Source organism: Onychostruthus taczanowskii, unplaced genomic scaffold (genome assembly GCF_017590055.1).
Source record: "Onychostruthus taczanowskii isolate IOZ18803 unplaced genomic scaffold, ASM1759005v1 scaffold34, whole genome shotgun sequence".
In the NCBI taxonomy this organism is placed as follows: Eukaryota; Metazoa; Chordata; class Aves; order Passeriformes; family Passeridae; genus Onychostruthus; species Onychostruthus taczanowskii.
Window position 1 is genome coordinate 3412290 of NW_024500794.1, and position 24516 is coordinate 3436805.

The 24516-nt window shown below is 46.2% G+C and overlaps 1 protein-coding gene across 4 annotated transcripts in view; it reads left to right on the forward strand.

The window, feature by feature from the left end:
* Positions 1 to 24516, forward strand: part of IGSF11 (immunoglobulin superfamily member 11) — a 104792-nt gene that overhangs the window by 49629 nt on the left and 30647 nt on the right. The window contains exon 1 of one of the 4 annotated variants that reach the window (XM_041411089.1): positions 6288 to 6392. The exons of the other annotated variants lie outside the window; for them this stretch is intronic. The gene's annotated coding sequence lies outside the window, so the exon portion shown is untranslated. Of the gene's footprint in view, positions 1 to 6287; positions 6393 to 24516 lie in introns of those variants that run through there. 4 annotated transcript variants of the gene reach the window in all.

Below are 24516 nucleotides of genomic sequence, written 5' to 3' on the forward strand. Positions count from 1 at the left end.
AGAGGGGATTGAGTGTGGGTTGGAGCAAAGCAGCTCTCTGAACTTGAAGGTGGTGTCACCATTGTCGCTGTTGTTGAGAGCTCTGGGGCAGAGCAGGGGATGATTTCAGTCACAGCATTTTTGTGTATCTTGGTGAGATGCCCATTCAGAGAGACATGATTACCTAGTGTGGTCTGACCTCTGTGGGCCCTGCTGAAGGGGGTGAGGCAGTGCAGTGGAGGGCTGCTCTAGTCTGTGGAAGCACTTTTGATTCCAAGTGATGGTTGCTCAAAGGTAGCTGGTACGAAGGGCTGCCTGGCAGCAGACTCCCCATGACAAATGCACACTGGCCACAACCAACTCAGGTACTCCCAGGGCTGTTGTGGAAGGAGGTTGGCTGAAGGCACGTGTGCAGTCCATGGGGACCTGCCCTCAGCCTCAGCAGGTGCCCAGGTCCCCTGGTAAGGCAGGGGCACAGGTGCTCTGAAAGGGTCATTGCCTTCTAACGCTGCTCTGCTGGCTGCACGCTGGGGACAGAGAAGAAAAGGAGCTAACAGTTTTTGTTGACAAAGCTGTCTTAATACCTGTGTGGATCTATAGGCAGAGTTGCCTGAGGAAAGATGAAAAATTAATGGGGACATTTTCACCCTGGCTGGCTCACATGCCATTTTAATCCTGCTGCCAACATGACGGGCATTTCTGCCTGAGAAGAAGCACCGAGTGAAATCCAAATTGTTTGACAAGGAGCAAAACCAGCTACTGATGGGGCCTGGGGCAACAAATCAGTTTGTAAACACTCTGCTTTGAGGAAGGTCTGTACACAGATTTTGTTTGTATGGTGGCTTGGGCCAAGATCTAAAAACCTCAGAAGTGTGCACTGTCTTCAACAGAAGGCAGTCTCTGCTGAAAATGGGGACAAATGGGCTGGTAGTGGGGAACAGGTGAAGAAACCTGTTTTATTCCAGACTTGATCTATGTGCAAAGTAGCACCTGTGTAATGGAAGGTGTGATTTGTTTAAGTGTGCAAATCTTCTCTCTGTTCCTCTGGTTGAAGGAATCTCAGCTGATAGGTAGCAGGCACAGTGACAGCTAATGCCAAGAGAAGTGTCATAAAAGCAATGGCTGCTGGATTTCAGAGAAATGCTGAACAATGTGCTGAGCTCAAAATGTTGGATGAAATAGAGAATTAATTGCTTCTGGGGAGCAGGGGAAGTATGATCTATGAGCGCAAGAAAGCTAGAGCAAGAATTAGTGAATGAATCACTTCGCCCAGGCCCTTGTAGTCCAGGTTCCAACATCATTTCCCACAGATCTCTACCCAACCAGTGAGTACCCCAGGGGTCAGGATGAGAAGGACACGCTGCTCTTCATGTAGTCCTCCAGCAGTCACTGCGTTATCACAACCCATTCTTTGTAAGCCAGGCAAAAGGACTTGTCCTCTTTCCAGAGAGATCAAGCCTGAAATGTAAAAATAGTCCGATTTGGACTGGAGCTTAAACCTAAAGTGATTACATGACTTCTATTAAAGCAAAAAGCAAACAAGCAAACCCTATTTTCCTCTGGTGATTACATAACTCACAAATCAGATGAATGGGCAGTCTTCAAAGCCACGGCCAGAGGAAAACACCTGTACAACTTGAGCCCAGTGGCTGTGTGCTGCAGGAACTGGTGCTCTCATGGAGGCTGACCCTTGTAAGCACTGTTCCTGCCCTGCATGTACCTTGTAGCCTTCTGCTCCTTCTCTTCAAGGGCATGTGTGCCTTTTCCCAGCTATATTTGGTGTCTTCACAACCTCTTCTTCAGTGTAGCATTTCTTACTGCACTGCTGTGTCTCTGCTATGGGGTATAGAGCTGCTCTGTCAGGCACTTGGGACTTGGAGGAGTGCAAACCAACTGGCTTTGCCATTGTCTGCCAGCAGCACGGGCAGCAGGGAAGCTGTGTGTTGTACTGAGAGAAGTAAGAACAGCCGAAGAGGTTTACAGACCCTGCCTACACACTGTGCATGCTGTACACACAGTGCAATGCACATGCTCCTAAAGAGCCTCACAGACATGTGATCTGAATAGCAGACCAGGATTTCTCTGCAAAGGACTTCAGCAAAAACTTGTGTAAATCAGTACCTACCGGGGTCCTGCTGAGGAGATTTCCTATAGTACAAGGAAGTTTACTTAAGTGAGGGTTACATACCCCAAATAATGGTGTTCAATCATCAGCAGCTGAGAGATAGTTGTATGTTGTGACTTGTGCTCTGTGTGATTTCTCAGGTGCCTTTGTCCTCACTGTGGGTCATCAGTCAGTCTCTCAGCTGGAAGTTGCTGCTGAGCATGCTACACCTTTCTGTAAATGCTGAGGATGAAGGATATGGTCTTTCATCTTTTTGATACATAGCTTGAGGGCTTTAAATTTTTCCTGGCCTGAAATCCTTCTGGAACCCTGGCTTGTGTAAAGCCATCACAGAGTGGCAGATTTGAGTTGCATATCTCTGAACTCAAGGCCCTCCTGGCTGGATGTCCAGCAGGTCTCTGGCCCCTTCCCCTGGTAGAGTGGTGGCAGAGGGAGTGAATGATTTCCCATCAGCTTGCATGCTGCTCTGGAAGTAAAGTGTTAATGTGGGGAACAGCACTGCAAAACGTGTTCATTAAAGATGGACGTGGGAAATATAGGTTTTTAGGGGATAATGGATATGCTGGGAGTGTGTAGGTAAGGCAGTGTCAGTAGAGTTATGGGCAGGACCTGGAGGACGCCTTGCCCTCACTGCTGAATGTGTAGGGTTATCTGCAGGGGTGGAACCAGCACTTGGGCTTTAACCCAGGCCGATAGCAAAGACTAGGCTCACAAGCCAGGTCCAAAATGTGTGTGGGGCTGGAACAACAGTCACAGAAGAGCTAAGAATTACTCTGCAGTGAAGGTACTTGTCTGGGAGGGAGGTAAGGGCACTAGGCTCCCCTAAGCAGCTGGGTTACTGTGTCAGAAACACTGAGAAATAGAAATCTGAGCAGTCCAACATGCTGCATGCTGGTGATGGGATGAGCCCTTTGCCCTGAGCTGCTGTCCTTTTATAGGGTTTCTTTCTTGCACTTCTGCATCTTGAATTCATATCCTCAGGCTGTTTGCTTTGCTCAAAGGTTATCAGTATTCTCCTAAGAAAGGGGTTGGATTGTTTCCTGTCTGGGGACAATTCACAATCAGAGCTAAGTAGAAAAAGAGGCTCCTTCATGTGAGAGCATTGGGATCCTGCTCCAAGCAAAATGGCCACTGCTTCACATGGTGTAAGAAGGCAGGCCCCAATGCCAGCCCCACTTGCCTGCATGTCACAGGGCAGAAACAGGAGAGAAAAGCAAACATCAGAGACAGAGCTGGGTGCTTGAGGGTGTGGTGGGGGCTCCAACTTTGCAGCAGGTTTTCTGCAATGAATTTGCAATGTTTGCTCTCAGAGAGGCAAGAAGACCTATTAGTACAAAGAGGGGTGACCTAATCCCCAAAATGTAACTGCTGGTGGAGTTAACTCCTTGATCACTATCAATAATATCCAGCAAATATGCTGGATATATGTGAATGCCCCAAGTCTTAACTGTCTAATACATTGCTGAAGTGTGAAGAGCCTGTTGTCTCATGCTCTGCTGCTACAGCATCCTGACAGCTCCTTTGCTTCAGAGACCTCTTGTAAAGACATTGATATTTACAATGGGAGGGGAGCAGAATATAGGAAGGAGCCAAACTAAAGCACATTTTATGTAAAGGCACATGTTAACATAGATACCTCAACCCTGAGCATGTGATTCTCATTGCATTCAGTTTGCTCAAGATTGCATTTAGGTATCACGGCCGCTGCCCATGTCAGCCTGCTCTCATGGCCCTCAGCTGCTGCAGAGTACACCGGGTCTGCCTGATCCGGTTTGGCACCTCTGAGCTGTAACACTGGTGATGCTTTGAAGCTGTCTGGGGAGGAAAGCTGCCTGTGGAGAGTGCCTGGTGAAATTTAGACATAATCCTGCTTCCTGTAACCCTATCCATGAAAAGGACTGTGTTTCTCCAAAGGAAGGTAGTGCCAGCAAACCATGGTGCTCAATCTAGGCACTCAGCTTTCTTGTTCTTGGGGTATTTAAAGAACCCTGCATTATTGATCATGATATCTGCTGGTACTGGATCATCTGCACAAGTTGATTGCTTCAGCAATCTGTACTGATTGCACTTATTGCCACATTACAAAAGTTGGGGTTTTTTTTCCTGAAGAGCTCTACCTAAAAGTGTACTCTCTCCTACCAAATGATGCATCTCATTCTCTGTGCCTGAGATGCATTGCACAAGTGAAACCTTGATTGTGCTCTTCCAGGCAATTGGCAGGCTTTCCCCTTCTCCTCTTCCCTCGTATTTCTTGACTGCTCTGTTATATATGTGAAAGTGCCTTCTGTTATGCTAGACCTGCACTGGGCACTGAGTAGTGGAGCTGATCCATTGCTCTGCTGGGTCTGGTACATCACATACAAATTATACCTAGAGTTACCTCCCTACAGTTTTATAGCTTTTTTTCCTTTTCCCTTTTTCCTTTCCTGTTCATGGTCTCGTTTTTTTCTACATCTGTGGCGTGTCCCAAGGTAATGCAGAGCAGCTGCATCAAAAGGGCTGCAATCACAGGTGAGCTCTGTCTCTTGCAGAGCAGATGCAATGTGGGATTCTTGTCTGAACCATAATGGGGTGTTATGCCATAGTCAGGGCTCCCCAAGAAAGGTGAGGAACCGAAACCCAGATCAAGCTGAACACTCCCAGGGCTCCTGGATGGAGGGCTCCAGACCACCAAACTGGCCCTTTCACCAGTTCTTCCCAGTGTGTTGGATGTGATCAGTCTTATCACCTCTGTAGTCCTGCTGCCTTGCACACTGTTCTGCCATCCTGCCTGTGCTGTGTGCCTTGTTCATCATGGTGCTGTGCCACACTGCAAGAGCTGCTCAGGTAGGGTAGCCCTCTGGCCTGTTCCTTGTGCTCTGCTCTAGAAATGCCTCATCTGCTCAGGCACAGGGAAGGTTTATCTTTTTTTCCTAGTACATCATTGGTCTCGTAAAAGACTTAAGTGACTCTGTTCAGTGGTGCAGAAAAATGGACTCTGTGTTTTCTGTCTGGTGGCTCTTGCTTCTTTTTAGTTTTCTCTGAGTCTCATTCTTTCCCTGTGTCCCTCTGGTCTCCCAGTTTGTCCCACTCCAAGCCATGCACAATCAGGGGTCTTACTCGTGCTTCTGCCTTTCTCCCACCGCTTCCCTCCATGAGTGTCCTTGCGCTTACACAGAGACATGCTGTCCTCTTGGTCACATGCCTTCACCCAGTGGCTGGGGCAGGATGCTCAAGGACAGTGGCTCCTTTTTCAGCCATGCCTGTCCAAGGAGCTTGTCCATCTCCCAGGCTTCATCATGTTCATCTGCCAGCCCAGGGCTGCCCTCACCTCCCTTGCACTCCAGGAGCCTTGAACAAATGTTCCCTCCCAGCAGGGCCTCCTGGGGTGCTGTGCACATACCCAGCCACTGAGTCCGTGTACAGCGCTTGTACTCTCAGTTTCATTTTACCTGTGATGTGGCACCAGTCTTGCCCTTTGTGAGCTGTGTTCCAGCAGTAATGCTGGCTTTGCTGGCCTGCAGCCCCTGTGGCAGGCTCAGGTTGCCCACCCAACAAACACACCGCAGGCACCGCGTGCAAGCAGTGCCTGCCAGCGCTGCTAAGGGGCTCCTGGCATGCTTGGCCTGACTTGCGTGTAGCAGTTCAGACTGTATTTGCTGTGCTTGTGAAATCTTTCAGGAAGGGCAGAATGAAATCGGTTGGGTTTGGCAGTGAGACTTCTCAGACCTTCCTGCTGCTCAGAACAGGGGTGATGTCCATGTATTTTTATCTCCACTTTGATGTGGAATTCCATGTCTTTATTTGGCTCGCCGTCTTCTTCCCTCTGCCAGGATGCCTCTGGCTGTACCTGGTTATATCCAGCCCTTTGGCATCCATGCAGGGATTCTTGTGAGGGTAGTGGCCACCCCCTCGTTCTCCACCTGTTTCAAAGATTTGGGGGTAGGGTGGGGGTGAGGACTTGGGTAACAGTTGCATCTGGTGCATAGAGTTAATCCCTGGAGTCTTGAGCATCTCCTGTTTTACTGGCCCGCCTGGTTTCCTGCCTCCAGCCCCTGCCCTGTTGGGGTAAGGTTACTGAAGATGGAGGGGGGTGGGAGCCATGGGAGGAGTGTGTCTATTCTGAGGAGCCGGGTTTGGTTACCACTCCAAGCACGTGGCATGCCAGAGACGCTTGGGTATCGCTGGCAGGGAGACGTGTGCTGCTGGGGTGGGGGGGCAGGAGCTGCACCATGGGAGCAGGAGAGCATGGCCAAGGAGCTGCCAGGCTGCAGGACCTATTTCTCTTTACCCAGATGATTATGCAGAGGTAATGTGTTGAAGACCAGAAAGCAGTGGCACTGAAAGAACATATAGCAGTTCATCTATTAACCTTAAATTATTCCTTCTCCTGAACTCCTCACTACCGTGCTTCTTTGGCAGTGAGGGAGAGGATGCAGATCTGTTTTTTGCATGGACAGCCATGAAATGACTCATCTGAGCATGTGGGGGGTTTGTGGCACAGGGATGACCAAAGCCTGGGTCACAGATGGCCTGGTAGATCTGTAACTTACCTGCTAGATGGTAATGTGTGTTGCAGAGATTGCTCATAGATACAGTATTTTGGATATCTACAGATAATGATAAGGCATCATTCACATGTAAAGTGCTGCTCAACACACTTTATAAGTCCTTCAGATACAGAAGCTCAGTTTGGAAAAAGGGACAGGAGACTTCATGACCTTAGGAGCAAGGCACAAGGCAGGGATATGATAAGTAAATGTACTCACCTTGGGCTTGCTCTGATTTCTCTGTGCTTGCTGGTGACATATGGGTAAATGAGGACAGTGCTGCACCTAGATGTGTGTCTAATGTCACTCTGCACTGTGTGGGCATGCCTAGAAGGAGCTTTCTTATATCAATTTGCATCTGTACCTACCTGGAACTTACCCCTCTTTTATAAACCTTTAAAGAAAATGGTATTTTTACCTGCTGACACACAGAAAAAAAGCTCATTTGGGAAACTTGTCTGCCTGCAGGTTCTTGTCCTACATCCCAAACTCCTGCAATGCTATCTTCTTCTGCTGACATCCCCAGGATCAAGCACCACAGCACTGTCAGAGAGTGCACACATCTTGAGGCACCTCATGCCAGGCCAAAGGATTCCACATGACCACCCCTGCCCCTGCCCAAACTGGCAACACTGAGCTTCTTCCTACATCTCTTTTGACCCTTAGAAATATCCTTTGCTTTCTCCTCTTCTTCCCCTTTACTTGACCAGGTACTGGTCTGGCAAATGAATGGCTTTGGGATCTGGGTGTTGTGACTGACTCCCTGGCAGGAGAAACCAGGCAACTATCTGTTGAGTTGTTACAACAGTTTGTCACAACACAAATTTACCCATCTCCTCAATGTCACAAAACTTACAGGAAAGAAACCTTGGAGATGTCTAATGCTTTCTAATATTAAATTTTCTGACCAGCAGGTTTGAAAACAGTGTGGGTGACAAAATACTGATATACACCCACACAAACTCGTGGTGTGATCTCAAGAAATGACATAAGTGTTGTATATATAGACAGCAATCATAGCTCTGTGTCTTAAAAGCAAGACCACATCTCTAATTTGATTACCAATCAAGTTTTGTCATTTTTCTTTCTGAATTACTTGTGCAAACTCTCTTGGTCTTTTCTGAACTTCTCTGTGGTGGATGTTTAGTGGGCAGTTGTGTTCTGGTCTCACTGCTGCTGTGGTCCTCTGGCTTGGTGACCCCAGGCATCACATCTTTACCTAACTAGGGGCCCAGTGGGCCAGCCCCCATTTCCCAGCCACATACCCTGTGTGTGGATGCTCCCAAGCCCATGGCAAAATATCTGTGCCTGTTTGTCTTTGTTCCCTGCCTGGCACAGCACATGATTTGAGAGGGATGTAGGAGAGCCGTATGGGAAAGCATAGCACTGTTTCATGAATTAAAGGATATTTACAAAACAACAGGGTTTGTTGTGGCTGCATGCAGACTTTACACCAGACAGAAATGCCAGCATTCCTAGGAATCACAAGCAGAAAGACTATTCACAGGCACAGTCAGCTGATTAATTTATTCGCTAACAATAATTTTTATGGGCAAGCAGTCTTGAAAATAGTATTTAGGAAATAAAATCAATAGTTCTTTTTAAGAATTTCAGAGCTATTGGTGAAAGGGAAGTACAGTTGTTTCATACTTTTCATTATGTGATGCTTGATAAAGCACAGAGGAGTCATACTTTCTCAGTCTGAGCATTTTTTATATATATTGCCTCAGTAACCAGAACTAGAGCTGCTGTCTTGCAGCTATTACTTATTGTGCTGTTTCAAGATATAGGTTCAGCTCTTACTGCTTCTTTGTCTGCAGTCTATCAAAGTTTCATATTTTTTCCTCCAGATTTTACCTATGACATTATGTGGTTCCCCCATGATGTTTTTTTTTCCCTACAGGATGCTACTCTGGTGTTTTCTGCTCTCTCAAACTTCTGTCGTTGGTTTTTAAGCTTTCCTACTTTAACCCCTCATTCATGCTTTTACCTTTTTGTGTTCTTTCCCACAAATACTCCACCAGTTCTCCATCCAAATGCATTTTATTACAGCCTCAGTCACTGGTTCTGCCTCTAGATATCTCCCTTTCAAGTTTTTTCTGTTTGCAATGGGATTCCTTTTCAGTCCTGTTAGAGCTGCTTCCTTGCCCTCATTTTTTTTTCCAGGTCTGTGCTCTAGCATCTTATACTAACTTCTTGTACCCTGTTTTAGCTTAAAACCTCTTGCAATAATATTTTACTCTTAATGTTACCAAAGACAGTGGTTTCACGGGGTCTCTAATTGCTACAGTAGTACAAATACATATTTAAAATTCATCATCCTTCTAGGGCACATGCCTGATGTCCTAACCTAGCAATTTCCTCGCTCTTTGTGCGTGGGCTTTTCAAATGCTGTGATAGAGAAGTATATTGTAGTCACTTAGCAACCAGAACTGGCTTTTTGAAAGCAAAAATATTGTTTTTGTTTGTAATTTTGGTTTCTGGAACTTTAACAGTTGCGTGCTCAGGAAATCAATGCAGTGTTTGCAGGGTTGCAGACTGAAGACGCTGTGTTGGTTTATGCGCTTGCTTGCACACTTGTGTGCGTGCATGCTAACCTGCTTGGTCTCCTCGGTTATGGATGGGACACAGTATTTTCTTGTCCTCTTCTTTTGTACTTGATTTGCAAGACCATTGCTGAATTCCACTTACAGGTGGCCAGTGAGAACTTTGGTGCTCAAAAATCTGGAAAAATCTGTTCCTCTGCTGCAGAGTCAGGCTGTCTCCAATGCATCCCCAGCTGTGAAAAGTTCCAACTGCCCTTTATTCAACAGCCAGCGCTTCCAGCTTTGTCCCTGGCAAACTCTGCAATGCAGCTCCGAGTGATCAATGCAAAAAATTTTGGCATAAGAAAACTAAAAGTGTGGGTACAGCACAAACCAAATTGAATTGCAAAATAAAAGAGCACAGGCAATTCTCCCGATTGTATTATTCAGCTTCACATTTATTTAATTAAACCCAGGCATTTTCTAATTAAAACGCAGCCCCTGCAGGATTTCCCGCTTGCCGCCTGCGAGGCGGGATGCGGCCGGCAGGGCTCGGGGGAGACTGTCCCTGGGGATGGGGGTGGCCTCGTCCTGCGGCGGCGATGCTGCGGGACAGCCGGGAGGCAGCGTGCCCGAGGGGCGCCCGCGGCCCGGGCCCGGGGCGGCACACGCGCGCACATCCCGCTTCCAAGGCAGCGCACTGCCCTCTAATGCTGCTCCCCGGTACTGGAGGAGGGAAGCCCTCCGGAAGGTGCTGAAGGGAGCCCTGCCGAGGCTTCGGGAGAAAAGGGGATTTTTTTCGGTCCCGCGGGGAACGGGGAGAAGCAGGGCATAGTTTGGAGGTGTCAGATTCAATCCCTAGGCGAGCCTGGTGGCCCAGCCTTGCAGAGGAGCTGCTGTGGTGCCTTCTGTACTTGATATGGGCTTTTCTTTCTGGAAGTAAACTTCTCCCGAAATTTGCTGTAAAAGAGCTCCAGGTCAGAAGTGTAGCCCCAGGGTTTTACTTATAGCTGTGACCTGTCTTAGGCGAGGCCATGGCTCGAGCTGCTGCAGAGGCAAGGTTGCCCTTTGTCAGTGCTGCCCTTTTTGCTTCAGAGAGGCATGTCCAAGCTGCACACTGCAGTTATGTCAGAGATGTCCAAAATTACCGTATCTTGCAGATCTTGTGGGGGGGATTTCCATCCCTTTCAGCCTATGCCTTAAGAGAGGAGCAAGATTTGCTCCTTCTGCTTCCTGGAAGTGAGTGCCTGGAGCTGGGTTTGCCTTTGCTCTCTTTGCCAGGGTGCCATTTGGTAGGGGCTCACCTACCCCATGGCACCCTGTTAGGTGGTGGTCCTGGCAGTGGGCTCACCTTTTGGAATCATAGTTCGCCACAGGGAAATCAAGGCACCGGGAAGTGCTGGTGTTTTAGATGCTGGCCTGCGGGATCCAGGCTGCAGCACAGCAGAGGCTCCATGGAGCCATGGTGCTGGAAAGGAAGGGCTGGAGGAAGGCTGCAGAGGTGGGTGGCATGGGGTGACCTCCCTGTGGTACAGGAAGGAGAGTGGTGTGGGGCAGAAAGCTTTTGCCAATAATGGAGTTCACTGTTTTCCTGACCTGAGGGCAATTGGGTACAAAGCTTGGCTGGGAATGGTTCATCATAAGACTGTCATCAGTTGGTTTAAGTCGATACCAATTACAACGTTATTAATTAAAAAAATGTGACTGCTGTGAATAATGATTGTAACCCTTTAGTTTCCAGACAGTCACTTTGCAAATATTTTGTATGAATTAGAGCTCTCTACATGCACTGACTGATAAAGGCTCTGCTCCATTAAACATGTGTTTTAAATGTCATAATAGCATCTTTTTAAGTGTTAGGATTGATGTTTTTGTCTTCAGGATTGTGATTTTTCCAGCCTTGAGAAATCTTCTTTGACTCAAGACTCCCTATTCATGCATCTTCTGCTGTCTGAGAAAACATAAAAGTTTCTTCAAACACAGCACAACATGAAAGGGTGAATGTTCAATCAGGCATGGAAACCCGCCTGATGTCATCTCTTGTTTCCAAAGAAGTTTTCTGGCATTCCACTAAGTGTTCCCATGCTTTGATCTGTGGGAAAGAGATACTAGGGTAGTCACCATCCTTTACTGGCACTGAGATAAGAGCTTGTTGCTCATATTATTGCATGTGAGTCGTGTTCTGGGGTCAACCTCCAGACTGTCTGCCTGCCACATTCTGGAGGATGGAGCTTGGGGCTGACTGCTCCACATGAGGATTGCTGTGTTTGCTCAAGCCAACCTGCATCTCTGACAGTTTCCAGAGTGGCCTGGTGGATCCTTTTCTGTGTTCATAGAGGGCACACTCCAGGGGAAGAAAGGAGTAGAGGAAGGCAGTGAGAGAGCTACCTGAAAACTGTCCCACCTTGTGAAGCAGCTGTGCTGCCTTATTTCTGTTCTGCACCTGAGGCTCAAGAGCAAAGATCTGCCTGGCTTTGGTTTGTGGTTCATCAGCCAAACTTAGAGATAGCTCCAAAATGAGCTGTCCCCTACTGCCAAACCTCCCCTCTCCCTACACCTCTAAGGCAAGCTCTAAGCCTTACAGTGCCACTCAGCTGTGCCTGGAAAATGCTGTCCCCACCCTTACTGCCACACAACTTGATGGATTTGGGGGCATGAATCCTTCTCAGGGACGCACGTAGCCCTGGCTCCATCACCGCTGGGCAGGACAGATGTGAATCCACGTGCATCGGTGACGCAGGCAAACTGGATTTGGCCAGCTGCCGGGGCTTTGAATGCTCATTTTGGGGGAGGGAGGGAGGGAGAGAGAGAGGGAGGGAGGACAGGAAAGGTGAAAACTTGCTCTCTGCCTGCTTCTGGTACTGAGGTGTCTGGGGAGGGAGCAGGGGCTGTGAGCAGAGGAGGAGCCAGGGCAGGGCTGCTGCTTTGCCAGGAGATCCTTTCCTCGTAATATCGTAGGGCCAACGCATAGGAGCCGGCTGGAGCTGTCTGTCCTTTTTCTGCATCCGATGGATTTGCGTGCGTCTGTGTGTGTTGCTTTTTTTTCCCACCCTGTGTTTTTTAGTAATAATCCCCTCCAAGGTTACAGAGATATCATTTGTCAGGCAAGCCGAGAGAGCTCTTTCTTACTATGGGATTACATAAGAGAACACAGGCTTTATTACCATTTTAGGATGTATTAGTATTGCGGATTATTTCCATAGAGACTGAGCACAGTGGCAGCTTTCACTCAGGGTTCCCTCGTCCTTCCCCCCCAACATCTTACTTGTAAAAAATGATATCCATTAGTGAAAAAAAACAAGCAGGAGGCATCCTATGAAGCCTGGTCCATGATCAATGTTGTATGTGGAGGGCTGACACATGTGCCAAGAGTGCACTACAAGACTGCACTCAGAAGGAGGGATTTCAAGGAGACTATGCAGAGCAGCAAGAAAGGAGACATGCCTTCTTCATTCCTACTTGTCTGTGTGCCTTCATGTGAGGCTAGGGAGGGCTGCTGCCCCTGCCTTGGTCGTTCTTTGCTGTGGAATCATGGCAGGTTAAGTCAATGCTTCATGTCTCAATTGAACAATCTGTAAAATGGGGAGGTTAATTATGCTGGGGTGTCCTGTTGGCCATGGTAATATATGAGACTGTGATTTATCCACAGCATCTCTTCTGTGACAAAGGCCAGTCCTGGAACAGCTGTCACATATTGGCTGTGAGTCTTTTGAGCTGCCAGTAGAGTAGGAAAAGGTGTGGATCATTGCTGTAAATAAATGAACATTCCTGCACATTCCTCCCTTGAGAAAGCATCTGGCCATACTTTTAAGTCCTGCATTTCTGATGCATGCTGTAACCAGGCTGTGGGGGGATCTCCTCCACAGATGGACTAGCAGGGGATATTTTAGGTCTTTTCTCTTTTCCCCAAAACTTACAGAGAACAGAGGTGTTCTTCTTGAGCAAGTCTTAGGGATCACTGAACTGTAAAATTTGGAAACTGATTTTCTCCTCTTCAATGTGCCTCTGCTACAGCAAAAGTCTTGGCATATGTCATGGCCTGGCAGACATGGTAGTGGGAAATTTTTGGCCTTCATATGTGCTGGAGGTGTCTGTTACATGAAGGGGCTTGTCATGAACCTTAAGCTGCATCGTGCAAAGCTGATAGACACAAGTGCCAAGGCAGATGCCAGCTCACTTGTCAGTGACTGGTCTCCATGTCTGGAAAGGAATCTTTTGTTCCCTTCTTCCTGATCTTTTCAGGGATCATCAGTCATCTAATTAGTGTTTCTTCTCCTGATGCTGCTCACATACAACGAGTAACATAAAAGTTGTACTTGACCTGAGCAACCCCCAGCTTAGGGAACACCTGCAGTGTTTGCACTGCAATCATATGTCACAACTGTCCCCCAGGGCCAGTCTTACAAGACAGCAATCAGAGAGCTAACTTGTGTCCAAGAAAGAGGCTGCTGCTCTGATTCTTCGATGCTTCTGTTCAGATCCATGCTCCAGTGTGTCCTTGTGCACCCCTCTTCCCTGCCAGTGGAATCAGTGGGATCCGGGTAGCAAAAGTACTCCAGTGGCAGAACAGGCCTCTGCAGAAGAGGTGCTTTCTCTTGCAGGAGAAACAAGAACTAAATAAAAATTCACTGAAGATCAGTCATTCTTGAGTGACTTGCTGAAGAAAGGCAGGGAATTTGAGGTTATTGGAGATGTGTGGGAATGTATTGTTTGGTTCTGTGATGGCTGCTGTAGAAACTCACATAAATTCCTGGACAGCCGCACACTAGACAGTTAAAGGAAGCCAGGCTTCAGATATTCTGCTCAAGAAGCTTTTGGTTCCTCTTTGGAAGAATAAGTTTAACCAGAGCATTGAGAAAGTAGCTGTCCTGTTGTGACCCTGGCCATTGTGTTGTTTCAGTGCTTTATCAGCACAGTGCATCCTTATCTGGGATGTTACTCTGAAAACCTTGATCTTTACTTGTAGGCTAATTGCACTGGAGTTTTGGTTTCTTATCTGTCATTTCAAAGAATTAGTTATATTTCTTGCCATTAATAAATATGCTCTTTGCTACTGTAGAGAAATGTGTCCAAGAGAGGAAAAAGAAATAAGGTGAAGCTCTCATTTTTGTGACCTGCTTAGACTTACCAACTTTGTGTTCTCTCATGGGCCAGTGTCATGTTTTCTTTTCAAAAAAAGGACCTAAAGACCCTTTAAAGCCCTCAAGAGACACAAGTTTCTGGTTAATGACTTGTGGCTGTGTAAGTAACAGGATGCTTTGCTCACACTAAGTAGAAGAGGTTTGGATCTTCAAAGATTTGTAGCTGGACGCCTCATCCAGTCATAGGACACTTGTTGGCCAACTGAAAGTGCCCTAAGATTTTTACTTTCTATAGAAGAGACAAGGTGTGATGTTTAAAAGACTGAGTCTCTCAGTCCTTAGAGAAGTGCATTTTACAGAAATGCTTTGTAATCAAAGGTGTCTTATCCTAGCCAAAGTGGGCTACTGCAGCAGACCCCAGCAAGGCAAACTTGTTTGTGGGAAACAGTCTAAGTAAAAACTGTTTTGGCTGGAATAAAAATCCCTGTGTGTTCTACTCTGAACTGGTATGGCCTCACCTTGAATATTGTGTGCAGTTTTGGGCACCACAACAAAAGAAAGATATTAAGCTGTTAGAAAGTGTCCAAAGGAGAGCAATGAGGATGGAGAAGGGCCTTGAAAGAAAACCATGTGAGGAGCAGCTGAAGTCACTTGATCTGTTCAGCCTGGAGGAGACTGAGGGGAGACCTCACTGCAGTTACAGCTTCCTTGTGAGGGGAAGAGGAGGGGCAGGCACTGACCTCTCCCCTGTGGTGACCAGTGACAGGACCCAAGGGAATGGCCTGAAGTTGTGTCAGAGGAAGTTTAGTCTGGGTATTAGAAAAAGTTTCTTCCCCCAGAAGATGTTTGGGCACTGGAACAGGCTCCCCAAAGAAGTGGTTACAGCACCAAGTCTGGCAGAATTCAAGAAATGCTGGTGGCTGGAGACTTCACTCAGAGATCTGACTTTCTCTCAACTAAAAACAAGACAAAGAGTTTTCTTAGGTAAAATTTGCTACAGTTCAGAAAATAATTGTTCTAGGATGTTCCTATCTGCCTGTGGAAATCACTAGGGAATCCCTTAGGTAGATGCTAGACACGCTGCTCTGCAGAGCTTAGGGCAAGTGCTTTTCTTCATGGCAGCAACACCAGCACCCATACACTGCAACACCTTGGTGTAATTCTTGAAGGTTTTTGGTATTTGTGGATGGACTGCAAGGGTTTGTGCCTTGGACTGATGACTGATGGAGCAACCTGCGGGCCTATGCAGGCAGTGGGGCTGGCTGCATTTCTCATGTGAACAACATGAGCTCTTCCAGGAGCCTCAAGGAAGGGCACACATCTGAACTGGGCTGTCTGTGGAAATGATTAGTATCTGTTTATCACAGCTACTGTCAAAGCAGAGTAGCAGATAAAAAAAATGGGGAAGAACCTTCTTTCTACCACAGTTCCAGGAGTTCCTTCACCTCATACTTGCTCATTCATGTGGCACAAATCAGTTTTCCTTGGTGTTTAGTTGGATTGCATCTGCAGAACTGCAGGGAGATGAGCAGGCATTGCTTCTGTCTCTTGTGGTCCTCAAAATCTCTTTGAGTGAAGTTCTGACTGCAGATTCTCCAGTGTCTGGAGATGCTGAAGATGCAGGAGACATCCATCTCAAACCTTACTACCCTGTGTCTTGCCTAAGGCATCTGCTAACTTTGGTGCAGTGGGAAACCTGTGAAAATGTTTGTCAGTGGTGGAGGGTGATCCTTGGGGTGGTCCCATTAATCTCCATCAGAGCCTATCCTGCCCAGAAACCCCGTGCACACAAACTACTGCCTTGGGAGCCACAGGTGTCACTTAATTCTTGCTTCTCCTTGTTTTTGTTTGATAAATCCCTCACCAAAGTAAGTGTGCATGAGAACTTGGGGTATGTTAGATGGGCTGCATGGAAGGCTGTTTCCTGTGTGGAAATAGCACAGTAAAGCTGATGTGTCCTAGCTGCAAGCAGCCTTGCATGGCATGTGAACAGAATTGTTCTTTTTTATAAGTCATCAGACTGTGCCTGCACAAGGCTCTAAAAAGACTATGATAACAGCCTAATTTCTCTTCTTTTGCTCTCATGGTTTTAGGAGATTAAAAAAGAATTAGTTGAGGGGCGCCTGGTCATGCAACAGTCCTGTGGGTGTGTTGGTATGACCCCTGTGTGACTCATGAGATACTCTGAAAATTTAAAGAAGCTTACCCAAAATGAAATTCCTTATCTACTTTGTGTGGTCCTGCCTTCAGTTCCAGAATGGGACTCCTCTCGGGGACCATAGCAACCGCTGTGGAGCAGTTTTGCTTATCTGCTCCAAAGAATGGTGGGTGTGATATTAAACTCGTGCCCCTGCATTGTATTGAACCGCCACTGTTCTTAAAAGTTGCCTTTGTTGGATACCTGTCCTTGTTTAGTGTTTTATTTGAGCATTTGTATGGTGCATTTGTACTCACCACACCCCTAAGAACTGCTTCACTGCTGCATGCTTCATTCTGTGAAATAAAGATAATTATTCATCTTTAGGCATATTTTAGGGTATTTGGTAGTCTGAATGTCACTCTGCATGGGCTTGCCTCTATGTTGAGATCTTCTGAACTGGGCCTGATTTGATGCCTTAGGAAGGCAGTGTGATTGCTCTTCCAAGTGACTTCCAGAGTCATGTATATTTCTTGTAGGACAGAAAGGAGGAACCCAAAGATGAGGCTTCAATCTGAGAAAAACACCCTAATTTCAGAGTTATCCTGTTTCCAGGTACACTGACACCAACATTTCAATTTGTGGAACCCAGTTAATCTTGCAGCAAGAAGAAAAACACCCTTTGACTTATAAATTGAGCACATTTAATGGGGAGCAGCACAGGAGCAGTCATTATTAATAATTATTTGCATAACAATAGCCTTTCTTCCATAGATCTCGCAAAGCTGGGCAAACATGAATTAATTCAACCTTGAACTACCCACATGGGAGGATGAAAAGTATCATTATCCACATGAACAGTTTCTCTGCATGATTTTCCTAATTATAGTATAGCACTTAGGTGTTGTTATATGTGCTGTGTAAGAAGGTAAATAACATTTTACAGAGAGAACCAGAGGTGTTTCTCACCCAGTCAGGCTCTTTCCAGCACTCACACTATATTGTCTCCAGCAATGGGCAGAATTATTCTGGCAGAAGGTGAAGGAAATGGGCAGCATAGGCAGAGCTATAAATAGGTGAAATGCCTTGCTTATGCCCTGCAGGAGCGGGCCTTTCAAAGAACTGGATCAAGATAGTAACTCAAGTTGCACACCCTGCACCATACCAGGACAGCTTCCACCTTCCTCTGTCAGTTGGAGGGATCTCATTCCTGATCTCACCAAGGCAGTGTAATGCAACCCTCCCAAAAAGGCTGTGCTGTTCCATTAGCACTGCCTTAAGATTTAACCAGGTTTAACCAGGTGTGGGAGCACCTTCTGCTTTATGATGCTTTGAGTGTTAGGGAAGCAGCTATTGCCTCAAAGCCCTGGGGAAGTGCCACTGAAATACTTCCAGCTACCTGGGAGCCCGTGGGTATTCCTGCTTCCTGGCATCTGAGACTTCCAGCAAGGCCTTTGCTGTGCTTTTTTCCTGCTAAGCTCATGGAAAATAGCTGGCTCTGGGTTTTCCTGAGGACAGCCCAGCAACTGGGCATGGCGGCGTCTGAAATAAATATAGTTTTGGAGGAGAGTTCATTTCCCCTGAATTAATGCAGCCTGACACAGAGTGCAGGAGCATGTGCCATCTGGTCAGATCTGCCTTGATTTTCTGAACAAGGGGGAGGGTAACTGATACTTTTAGGAACCGTGCTTGCTGCACAGGCGAAAACAGTAATCCCCTAGGTACTGAAAATGAGAGATGTAATCTGAAATTAAAATGGGTAAACGTGCACAGGCCCGGTAAGGTCGTGAAGATCAAAACCTTGTTCTCTAAGGAAATGAACATTTTTATCTTGAGAAGCCCCAGGCACAGCCATGTACTCCACCAATTTAATGGGAGGTGGTGGGGTAGCACGCTGCTCTCGTGGGGTCAAGCTTGTTCCCTGCACATATAGGGTGCATGTAATGTAATTTCCTTCTTCATGCCATGATGTTTGTATGTTTTCTGCACAGATTTCGCTGCTTTATTACCTGTCCATGCTGCCTGCTCCACCCTGGGCCTGTTTTGCTATTGCCTTCTGATGCTGCTGTACAAATTGGGCTGGAATATGTCCCTCTCATTCCTTCTCAGCTAGAGAGCAGACATTTAATTCTACTCTTGCCTGCAGGCCTGCCGAGTGCGTAATGAAATGGCCAGGTTCTGTGGATTGTCCCTGGGAGGGAGTCAGCAACAGTCCAGCGGTGTGTCGTAATGCAAGCTGGGATGCTGGAGGAGATCCTCATCTCCTTCCTTGTGCTGCCATAGGAGCAGGGCTTGTGTGTTCACGAGCCATGGGCGAGGATTTTGCGCAAGCTGCCGGAAAGTTCAAGGCAGCCACATGTGCCCTGCGGCGATGGCTACGAAGTCATGGCTGGCCGTGACTTTGGTACAGGACGGGCTCTTAAGGCCAGCCGTGCTGGCCTTAATTTAGCAGATAATGGCTGAGTAACCCAGAGGCATGTGTAAGGCAGGAACAGAAAGTGTTTGCCTTGTTTTCCTAACAGAATTGTGCCCTGGCTGCATGCCTTTCAGACTTTCAGCCGTCACCCTGCAGTACAAAATAACGATGAGGGCTCTGAAGCTTCTCTGCAGGTCAGGTGAGGCTGGCCTGCAGTGACACCAAGAGCAAAGAGGACAGCAGGGAGGTGGCAAAAAGCTGCTCTCACATGCAACAAAGCACTGAGAGAGTCCGTCAAGGTGTGGAGAGAGATGCAGGTAACAACTTCCTTTACCTGCCTGAGGTTTGTAGTGATTGCACTGCTCAAAGATAAAACCTGTCATTCTTTCACATATGCTTGGGATGAAACAAAGTCATGGGCTAACAGAGACAAAAACAGAGGCAAAATTGGGGTGCAGAAACAGCAGACGTGGCCATTGCATTTTTTCTGGGGGTGCTTGCACACATTCATGGCCAAAGCCTCTGTCATCCTGGAATTCATGTCACCAAAACACAGTCTTGTGCCTCCCACCTAAGAGGTTAATTTTTCTGCTGCTTTTAGGTCTTCCCTTGGATCTGTGGGTACAGAGCACACAGAGCCAGTGTGCACTGCTTGGTGTTGAGGCCAGCACCAGTTCATGTGGATGTGAAGGCTTCAGGAAAGACAAATATTGGGGCATGTTTTCTGTGTGGTTAGTTCAAGGAGAATATTGTAGCTTTTTTTTGCCAGGAAAGGTGTGTGGGGAAAGGACATTTTTGTGTGGTAGCTTGGCTGTCCTTTTTGCCTGATGAAAAGCAGAAGCAGTACCTTGATGTATTCCTTCCGTTCTAAGATGTAGTAAAACTTGCCTGGCTTTTTATGGGGAGCTGCATTGCAATGTTTGGGTAAAATATGCTATAAAGGGGGTGAAGGTTTATCTGGCCTGCAAAATCCAGCTAAAGGGTCAAGACTGAGGTTGAATTCGTGGCAGAGAGATTGTGGCTCAGAAATTTCCATTGGTTTCAGAAGTGCTGGACTCTGATCATCTGTGCAAGGGGCATGTTTCTATAAAGATACTGTATTTGTTTCTCTCCTGTCCCCCTCCATCTTTTCTCCTGGAAAGAAGATGCCTCCAAATGGGAACTTAACTCTTCTCTTTCACTTTTTTTTCTTTAACTCCGAACCTTGGGGTTTTTTTTTCTGGATCGGAATGCCCGATACGATCACGCAAAGGTCTTTTATTTATGTTTGGCTGGGAGCTGACCAGATGCCCCAGCCTGTGAAATAATCACCATCTGTTGATTCTAATTGCAAGGCGAAAGCCAAAAGCCTGGAAGGTTTTTTCAATGATGTATTCAAAGAACTGCAGCTTGACTTTTCTGAATAAAAACAAAAGCTTCTGCTTTGGGTCAGATTTTTTTTTTTTAATACCTCCCCACATGCTGAATGCCTATGAATAGCTCTGCTACTCATTCCCTCCTTATCAGAAGCAATTTGGCTTTGAGCTTTCTGGGTTTTTTCACTGCTGTCTGAGAAGGTGGCATCATTGCCGTGCCCCGGTGCATTGTGCCCCTCCTCTGCAGCTCGGCACTTTGCTGGGGAACATGCTTGTCTGAGGTCCCCCACACACTGAGTTTCTTCTCTCCCTTTTTTTATCTCTCTGATATCCTGCCCTTCTCACATCAGTCAAAGCTGTCTCTGGGGAAGAAGGACAATGCTGAATACTGCAGGTGCAGTGAGAATCAATAATTCATTTAATCATAAATTAATAAATGATGATGCTGCTTGGGGAGAAGGGAAGGAAAAGAAAGAACATTAATAAAGTGGTTTCCAGATCAATTCCACAACTCTGAGAGACTGAAGGAAGGCTCCAGAGGGCCTGAACTTGGTAATTGTCAAGATCTGTAGGAGTCCCTCAATACCATCATGGCTGTTGCTTGGGTTTAATTCAGTGATACGCCTGCTGTCTGCCCCCTCTCCTGCGGAATTTGAAGGCTGCAGAACTTCGGTATTTGGAGGATGCAGAGCAAAATGCCTCTGGGTGGGGCAAGTGAGCCATATAGAAGCTTTTCTGCCTGCTGGATGAAAGCATTGTAGTTCCTCAAGTGCCTCTGCCAGGCACTGAGAGGAAGGCAGGTCTTCACTCCTAGGCCCCCCAAGAGCTGAGCATGCTTCTCTGGGACCACGGGGTGCAGCTGAGTGTTGTTCCCACCGGCTGACCTGGGAACACTCAGTGCTGTGCTGCATCTGGCCCTGCCCAACATACACGGTGGCGAATACATATGTGCATCCCATCTGCTTGACACCGCAGCATATGAAGGCAGGGCAAGCCAGGATTTAGCCATCAGAAAATGAGGAATAAATTTAATAACGATGTTGAGCGTATTATCCTCCAGAAGACACCTCTCGGACAGGCAATGCCTATTTGTTCCAGTAAGTGGGGAAAGACTTCCCAAAGCATTCCATTCTGTAGTAGTGGGCATAATGGGCAGCCAAATTTGTCACAAGCTGCCACCAAGCTGCACGTTTCTCTCCGGTGTGCTCTGTCCTTCCCTGTGCCTGCAGTAGTGCAGACCTCTCGCAGCAGCTCAGCAGAAGGCCCTCAGGGCTGCTGAGCACTATTACTCTTGTTTTCTCCTTCATTGGCTCTTAAGTAACATCTGACACAGGGGTTGGATTTGGCTTTTTGAAAATACGTATGACCCCAAGGATGTTTCTCATGCATTAAGTGCTCTGTGGGTCTTCCTGCAGTTTGAGCTGACTTAAATTTCTATGAGAGATGAAAATGCTTATTTTTGTCATTGTCCAGAAGAGGTTAGGTGTGTTTATGCAGTGCTTAGAGAAATTCAGGAACTGTGCCCCTCTCCCAGCCCTTCCTATGGTCAGCAGGCATCTGGAAACATGAACTCCCTAGAGGCAGGAGGTCTTTACTATGTATTTGTATATCACTGTACTAGTAATGGTAATGAATAGTGGAATTAGAGCCTCAGTATCTCTTTTATGTAATCATGTGTGTTGTTAATAAGCATTGGATTAGCCAGCACTGCTCAAACACCCAGCAAGGCTGTTTTGCCGCAGCACTGCTTTGAATTTTTTCCCAGTGCTTGTGTACTGGGTAAAGAGTCTGCTTTTCCTAGAAGGATGGAACAAATTGATGCAACCAAGGGTGCTGCTGTAGCCTGGAAGCTGGGATCTCAGTTAGTGCAAAGACTGGGAGACAGAGAAAGTATCTCCAAAATGCTCTCTCTAGATGCAGAACTATCTATTTTCTGTGCTCCTTCTTTCATTTTTGTTGAGTTATTTCTGATTTAAACTGATTCAGAAGCAGAACAAGGCCAACATATTTCCTGGTGTAAGGTCTACTTTTTTTCTTCCTAGTTTAATCTCATAACTCCAAGTTATTACCTCCTCTCACTTTGCAGTGTTCACATGCATCAAGCGTATCTTACAGTTTACTACCCAAGGGTTGTTCCTTAATAAACTGTATGCATTTAGCCCTACTTAGTCTTCTGTGCATATTCTTCCATGTCTGTTTATCAGTTGAAGAATCGTGTTTCCTGGGCTGTCGGGGTCCACTTCAGCTAGCTATAGACCCTTGCCCACACGATACTTTGTAGACGAAGGTAAAATATTGGGAAGCGCTCTCCTCCACGTGGGAAACATTGTCCTTTATTCCAAGACACACATCAGGGGGACAAACCCGTGGGAGAAAAGAGAGCGTTCCCTGGCAGCAGGGAGCTTTTATACCCCCCGGGATGGGGACAGAGGGAGAGGTCCACAGCCAATGGGACACCAGTGAATAGTGGCTAGGGAAGGGGTAACCCAGGGGAGAGACCACCAGGTGGTACCAGGACAGGTGAGGGAAAGGCCATGTGATGGGGAAACGGGGTAACAAACCACGTGATATAACATAAGCTATACAGTGCAATACAAAACTATTCTGTGCAAATTCCCAGTCACCCAGTGCAAGGGAAAAATTAAACTGGTGCACCACAACAATCAATCAATCAATCAATCAATCATCTCTGATTTTTTTCTACTTTGCTGTTCATCTATTGGTGATGAGGAAAAAATGATGAAATTCACCAAATTGAATCCTTGGACTGGTTGTGTTGAAATGGTGTGGACATTCTCCCCTCCCTTCTTTCCTTTGATATGTTGAGATGCACTTCTGCTTCCCACTCAAAATTGCCAGAGCCTGATTTGCTAATGAAGCACATCAAGATTTTTTTATTTGCTTCTTTTCTGTAAACTCAGGTTTCAGGGAGTGAAACAGTTTCTGTGCTTTCTCCCTTTTGCTGCATATCCATCTTTTAGATTACTGCTCTCCAGAGACATTAACTGTTTTCTTTTTTCTTTGTTGATGGGTTCAGTTTGTGGCTTTGATAAGTCCAGATGCAATCATCCTCTGTCCCACTCATGCTACTCTCTGTTTTAGCTTTCAGACCATTGCCTTCACATGTTCAATTTTAGGGAGCTATGTGTTCATCAAGGCCCTCTTTCTTTGTCTTCCATTATATTTGCAATTTCTCTGTAGGGTGGCAACTGCAAATTTCATGGACAGTTACTGTTGTTTTCCTGTGACACTGTTTTAATAAGGCCACCATGGATGAAAACCCCTTGACATGTCATTTGTCATTTCCCAGTCCAACAAAGCATATTTTCTTTTGGTACCACTGGCCAGTATTTTGATCCATGGGCTTTTGATTCCAGTGGGGCAGTGTCAAATCCTTCAAATTCCTAAAGCTTCAAATTCTCTTCACTATCTTTCCTCTGTATGCTAATGTGTATGTGTATTCAAAGCCAAAAGATTTTAACTTCTGTATTTCATGTGATTTTATTCTTTAGATCCTTAATGACCCTACATATTTGTTTCAGTATTTTACTAAGGCTAAACATTGACTTAGAATTAAATATTGCTGGCTCTATTCCTTATTGAAAATCTTTATTATGTTTGCTTTTTGGCTGGTTTTGTGGAACCTCCCTAGCTCAATGTAAATTGTCAGATTATTTGTCACTGGGATAATATGTTTGTCAATGCCTCACCATAACAAATTAGGCCCCTGATCCTGCATACATTTATGCAGGTGCTCATATGTATAGATTGCCTAACATTCAGCTCTACATTAGTTCTGTTGATGTGAAAAATGCTTTTTAAAATTGTCTGTCTTTTCTGGATTAAGTTCTAGGATGTTGCTTGCTTTATTTCATTTGTGGACATATAATTCTTCAAGTACTTTTTGTTTCTGCTTTTTTTAAGCTTGCTTTCCCCCCCTTTTTTCTAGTCCAAAATTCCTCTCTTTATTCTTATGGCTGGAGACAGATTTACAAAAGCTGTTCAGCCATTTCTGAACTATTCATTTCATCCTCATCCTCACTTATTAATGAACCCACCTTCTTTCTTGTGCTGCTTCTCCTTCTGATGAATTTGTAAATCCCTTCTTATTCTCCTCAATGCCTTAGGCAACATAAATTCATTTGCTTTTTTTTTTTTTTTTCTTGCCCTTTTCTCTTCCTTGCATCCTTAACTGGCACTGTATATCCTTGTTTAGTCACAACCTCCACTTACATTTGCAGCAAAGGAATTTCTGGTGATTTTCTTAATGAAGAGGCATCGATAGGAAAACACCATGCTGTACATTACTGTATGATCTGAAATGTTTAATTTAAAAGTTGTGTGTTGTGGAGCTTTCTGAGGGTCAATT